This window comes from Nannospalax galili, unplaced genomic scaffold, assembly GCF_000622305.1.
Source record: "Nannospalax galili isolate Female #2095 unplaced genomic scaffold, S.galili_v1.0 scaffold784, whole genome shotgun sequence".
In the NCBI taxonomy this organism is placed as follows: Eukaryota; Metazoa; Chordata; class Mammalia; order Rodentia; family Spalacidae; genus Nannospalax; species Nannospalax galili.
Genome location: NW_008352133.1, coordinates 624,697 through 630,995, shown reverse-complemented (window position 1 = coordinate 630,995; position 6,299 = coordinate 624,697).

Sequence of the window (6,299 nt, the reverse complement as noted above, 5' to 3'; positions counted from 1 at the left end):
CTGTTTGGATTCTGGAGGCAGCACATTCCTCATCTGGGTGTATTACTACGACCCATATATCAAGTGACTCGGAAGGCAGCTACCTTTGAGTGGGGCCTGGAACAGGAAAGGGCCTTCAACAGACCCAGGCTGCTGTACAAGCTGCTCTGCCCCTTGGGCCATATGATCCAGCAGACCCGATGGTGCTTGAGGTATCAGTGGCAGATAAAGATGCTGTTTGAAGTCTCTGGCAGGCCCCCATAGGGGAATCATAGCAGAGGCCATTGGGATTTTGGAGTAAGGCTTTGCATTAATCTGCGGACAACTATTCTCCCTTTGAGAGACAGCTCTTAGCCTGCTATTGGGCCTTAGTGGAAACTGAATGTTTGACAATGGGCCACCAAGTCACCATGCGACTGGAGCTACCCATCATGAGCTGGGTGTTATCTGACCCCCCCAAGTCATAAAGTAGGCTGTGCTCAGCAACGATCCATTATGAAATGGAAGTGGTATATACGTGATCAGGCTTGAGCAGGCCCAGAAGGCACAATCAAGTTACATGAAAAAGTTGCCCAAATGCCTATGGTTCCTACTCCTGTTATGATGCCTCCTGTTCTCAAGCATGCACCTATGGCTTCATGGGGTGTGCCCTATGATTGGTTGACTGAAGAAGAGAAGACTAGGGCTTGGTTTACAGATGGTTCTGCACGCTATGCAGGCACTACTCAGAAGTGGACAGCTGCAGCATTACAGCCAATTTCTGGAACAACCTTGAAGGACACTGGGGAAGGAAAGTCTTCACAGTGGGCAGAATTGTGCACAGTGCACATGGTCGTGCATTTTGCTTAGAAGGAGAAATGGCCAGAAGTGTGATTATATACTAATTCATGGGTTGTAGCCAATGGTTTGGCTGGATGGTCATGGACTTGGAAGAATGACTGGAAAATTGTCGAGAAAGACACTTGGAGAAGAAGTATGCAGTTAGATCTTTCCAAATGGGCAAAGGATGTGAACATACTTGTGTCTCATGTAAATGCTCATAAAGTGGCTTCAGCAGAAGATGAGTTCAATAATCAAGTAGATCAGATGAACCGCTCTGTGGATTGTCACCTCTTTCTTCAGCTATCCTTGTCGTAGCTCAATGGGCCCATGAACAAAGTGGCCATGGTGGCAGAGATGGAGGTTATGCATGGGCTCAACAGCATGGACTCCCACTCATGAAAGCTGACCTGGCTACAGCTGCTGCTGAGTGCCAGATCTGTCAACAGCAGAGACCAACACTGAGTCCCTGATATGGCAGTGTTCCCTGTGGCAACCAGCCTGCAACCTGGTGGCAGGTTGACTACATTGGACCACTTCTATCTTGGAGGGGACAGTGTTTTGTCCTTACAGGAACAGACACATTCTGGTTGTGGATCTGCCTTACTTGCACATAATACTTCTGCCCAAACTACTATCCAGGGACTTACAGAATGCCTTATCCACCATCCTGGTATTCTGCACAGCAGTGCTTCTGACCAGGGAACTCACTTCACAGCCAAAGAAATGTGACAGTGAGCCCATGGTCATGGAATCCACTGGTCTTACCATGTTTTCCACCATCCTGAAGCAGCTGCCTTGATAGAATGATGGAATGGTCTCCTAAAGACACAGTTACAGCACCAATTAGGTGGCAATAGCCTGGAGGGCTGGGGCAGGGTCCTCCAGAAGGCAGTGTATGCTTTGAATCAGCGTACAGTATATGGTACAGTTTCTCCTATAGCCAGGATTCATGCAGGAATCAAGGGGTGGAAGTGGGAATGTTTCCACTCACTATCACCCCTGGTGACCCACTAGGAAAACTTTTGCTTCCTGTACCCTTGACTCTGCACTCTACTGGCTTGGATGTTTTGGTTCCAGAGGAGGGAGTGCTTCTGCCAGGAGAAACAACAAACATTCCATTGAACTGGAAGCTAAGACTTCCCCCTGGACACTGTGGGCTTCTGATGCCCTTAAGTCAGCAGGCTAAGAAAGGAATAGCAGTATTAGGAGGGGTGATTGACCCAGACTACCAGGGTGAAATTGGAGTGGTTCTCCACAATGGAGGTAGTGAAAATTATATCTGGAAGGCAGGAGAGTCCTCAGGGCAACTTCTGGTGTTACCGTGTCCTGTGATTAAGGTCAATGGGAAACTGCAAACAACCCAATCCAGACAGAACAACAAATGGCCCAGACCCTTCAGGGATGAAAGTATGGGTCACTCCTCCAGGGATAGAGCGAAGACCTGCAGAGGTGCTTGCTGATGGTGGAGGAAATACGGAATGGGTAGTAGAGGAAAGTAGTTACAAATACCAACTTAGGCCAGGTGACCAGTTGCAGAAATGTGGATGGTAATTGATGAGTATTCTTGTCCTATTTGGTTAAGAATAGGCTTGTGCATGTATGCACATATGTTAAGCAGATACTTGAGTTATTTTTTTGAATGTGTAATTGAGATAAGTGTTAAGTGGTTAAGTGTTGTGAACCTATATGATTATATTGATGTGAACTTATATGATTATATTGGGTTATGAGACACTAAAGGACTAAGCATTCCTCGAAGACCTTATCATCTACTGTAAGATATATAAAGCATTGGTCATTGTAATATCGGATAGTTATATCATGTTAGGTGAAATTATGACCTCAACATTATTTTCATTTGAAAATTAAGCATGACATACAGAGATGCTATTGGGTGTCAAGTTGACAAGGGGTGGACTTGTGATGGCTAATCTTGGGTGTCAACTTGACTGGATCTGGGATTAACTGAAATGAAAGAGATCTTCTTGATTGGATCATCGGAAGCTGGAAGACACACCCTAAATGTGTTACCTTCTGATGGCAGCCCGTATAGAAGACCAAAGCAGAGGAGAACGCCAGGCTTCTTGCTGCTTGCCTTCTCTCTCACTGGTGAGTTCGTCTTGCTGCTGTAGACTGAAGACTAGCTGATCTTTTGGAATTTGTCAGACCTTCAGTGCCAGATTGAGACTACTGAGACATCCAGCCTTGTGGACTGAGCGACTACAGATACTCAGCCTCTCCAGTGTGGTGCAGCCATTGTTGGACTACTCTGACTCTATCTTGTGAGCTAAGCTGATAAATCTCTATACATATATATTCATTCTACAGGTTCTGTTTCTTTGGAGAACCCTGAGTAATCCACAAACTCAGGTCCTCTGGAAGATCAGTATGTGCTCTAAGTGCTGAGCCATCTCTCCAGCCCCCTGATCTCAAGCTTGGCAGCATTTCTGGCTTCTGCTTCATTTTCAGACTTCTCATTAAAGTCTCTAGAAGGTTTATTTTGTGAATTCCTTAACCCTTTCCAACAAATTTTAAATGCATAAAGTTAGTTTCTGCCACTCACAATAAGAACCTTTACTAGAATATGTTGGGAAAAAACTTGGGAGTGCATACAGCATAGGAAGGATATTGAATACAAATTTCCATTTGATGATAAGAATCACACGACTGGTTTATTTCCCTCTGAAGATTTGTGAGATTTATTATTTCTATTGCATGGAGAACAGGGAGTAGGGAACTGGGTGTCTCCTGTGAAGGGGGCCTGAATGCGGCTGTGTAGTCACAGTGGGTAACAGAACCAACTCAATATAATAAGGTTTTATTTCTTCCTTACCATTGGGAAAATGGACTCAAGTAAGGTGAGTAAGTTATCCAAGTTCTCAAGTCAGAACAATGGTTTATAAACCAGGAAGTCTGTACATGTGCCTCTTCTGTGTCAGTACAGATGAATGGTCAGCTCTCCTCTCTCCTGTGACTGGCAAAGCTGGCCAGGAAGTCAGAGCTCTTTGACTCTTGCGTCTTTTGAATATAAGTGTGTGTGGTAGTATACTATTGTAACCTTTCCTTTATTCTCTGTATACTCTGTGTAGCTATTTTTAAATTCTCTTTCTATAATGCCACTTGAAGTTTTTCTGTGTGGTTTTTCACTGTTGTGTGTGGTTAGTAATTCCCATATAAATAAGAGATCATCTCAGATGAAAGGGAAATTTAAGCTTCAGTTATTAAAGGTGGTCTATGGTGGCCTTCATATTTCCTGGTTCAGAGTTGCTCTCCGGGGAATGGAAGAAGGATAAAGCAGACTATTTTGATGCCACTGTTTTTGCACTTTATAACTGTCAGGCTTTGTGCAGCTTTTCTCCCTGAGAAAAACTTTCCTGACCTTTGTCAGTAACGTTTGATGAAGGCTAATGGTAGTGTTTTCCATTTCTACTACAAAGAATAAATTGGATTTTTTGGAAACAGTAGATAACTACTTTGTTACCCTAAAAAAAACAAGCCTCTGCAGTTTCATCTTTTGACAACTGTTGTGGGGCAATCAGCGATACCGGAAATATAGCCACACAATATAGCATGTATCTTATTCAACAAACATTTATAGAGTGTTAATTCTGTGCCAGCTCATGTGATATGCATTATACCAAGTATTTATGCATTATATAATTACATAATATGTTAAATGTAAGCAACAATGATTAATATGCTAATCTTAATATTATATATGCAATTATTGATTGTGTTGTGGGTCAAGTACTATTATTCCCATTTTACAAAAGAGGAAACTGAGGTTCACAGAGAGGAAAAAATGTGCCCCAGGTGATGCATCGCCTAAGTGGCAGAGCCATAGCTCACACCAGGTAGTTTATCTCCTGAGTTCACACTATTAACTCTGTCCCCAGTTGCCTTTCTGATTTGCTAAGGAATGGAAACAACACAGACTCTTACAGCCAGAGGGATCACTCCTTCTGATGCTGAAAGCAGCTAAGCACATCATCCTTTTTGTCTTGATTAGGATTCTTGGTTCATGCTTAGCTGCACTTGGTTGTTATGCTGTTTTCCAAGTGCGCTGATGTTGAAGGACGATTTGAATGAGTGGGCTCAGACACTGCAGGCTTTCTTCAGTCAGTGCAGTCAGTACTCGATGCTCTAGCAGAGTTAAATAAGAAAATTCATAGATGCCAACACTGTGGGAAACTGGTCAGGACCTAAAGCAGCCTGGGTAAAACTGGCCACACAAAAGCATGAAGAAAATCTTTCTCTGGTGTGGCAGAGTTAGTTGATTTGGCAGAGGTAGGAGGGGAGCCAAAAATAGGATGGAGAAAGAGAAGTGAGAAAGGTAAGAGAAAAAGCTGTCAAAATGCAGCCAGAATGGTAGAAAACTGCTTATGGGCTTAAAGGTGATGTGGACAATCTCTAGGGGCTAAGCTGGATAAGAGAGAGGTGACAATGAATTTTTTAAATATTTTATTTATTTTTATTTTATGTGTATGAGTGTATTGCCTACATATATGTGAGTGCACCCGTGTCGTGCAATGCCACAGAGGTCAGAAGAGGGCTTCAGATTCCCCTGGAACTGGAGTTAAGGACGGTTCGTAGCCGCCATGTGGGTGCTGGGACTCGAACCTGAGTCCTCTGCAAGAGCATTCAATGCTCTTAACCGCTGAGCTGCCTTGTTCTCTAACTGTGCCTAGCTTGGTGCCCTCAAAGGCCTCTGGTTAAAAGGTGGCAAGTCTTAATGAGCCACGCCTTCTCCGTTCCAGAACTCCCCAGGTAGCACTCTATGGAGTATCTGAGCAATGTTCAATTTTTATTGACACGATAATTTTCTGTCATTATGAAGCAATGTCTATTGACTTTTGGGATTCACAGATGTGGTCAGTTGCATTTGTTTGGAACCTCCCAAAAGCCAGGAGTCTGCCAGGGAAATAATGAAGGGCCATTTGTCCTGCTGAGAGTCTCCTTAAAGGGAATCAATAACCTCATTGGAAAGAAAAATTGCATCATTTCGATAAGGCCCCTTCCAGGTGAGCAACGCTGTTTGAGTGCTTAGCTGTCGTTTGCAGTATGCCTTCCTAACAACAGGCCCCAGCTATATGCTGATAGACAGTGACTCATTTCATTTAAGATAGGTTTTATTGTTCCCATTTTTGGATGAAGATATTGAGGCTCTATGAATTGAAAAAAAAAAGTGCCCATCAGCACATAATAAATAGCAAGGAATTTGAACCTGGGTTTATCTTTTATCAGGTAGTAAAGACACTGTACACTGATTTTATGTGTGTGAATGTGTGTGTGTGTCTCTGTGTGTGCAATTTATTTTTATAAATCTTTGTATTAGTATCTTTACTTATAAATTGGATATGAAGAACTACCCATTTCTCATAATTATGTGTTAATAAAATAATGTATGTGAATAGCATTTTATAACATGATATAGAAATAATAAAATTTTTATCTATTGAATATGGAGTTGCCTGAGGGGTAGGGACCTTTCCATATAT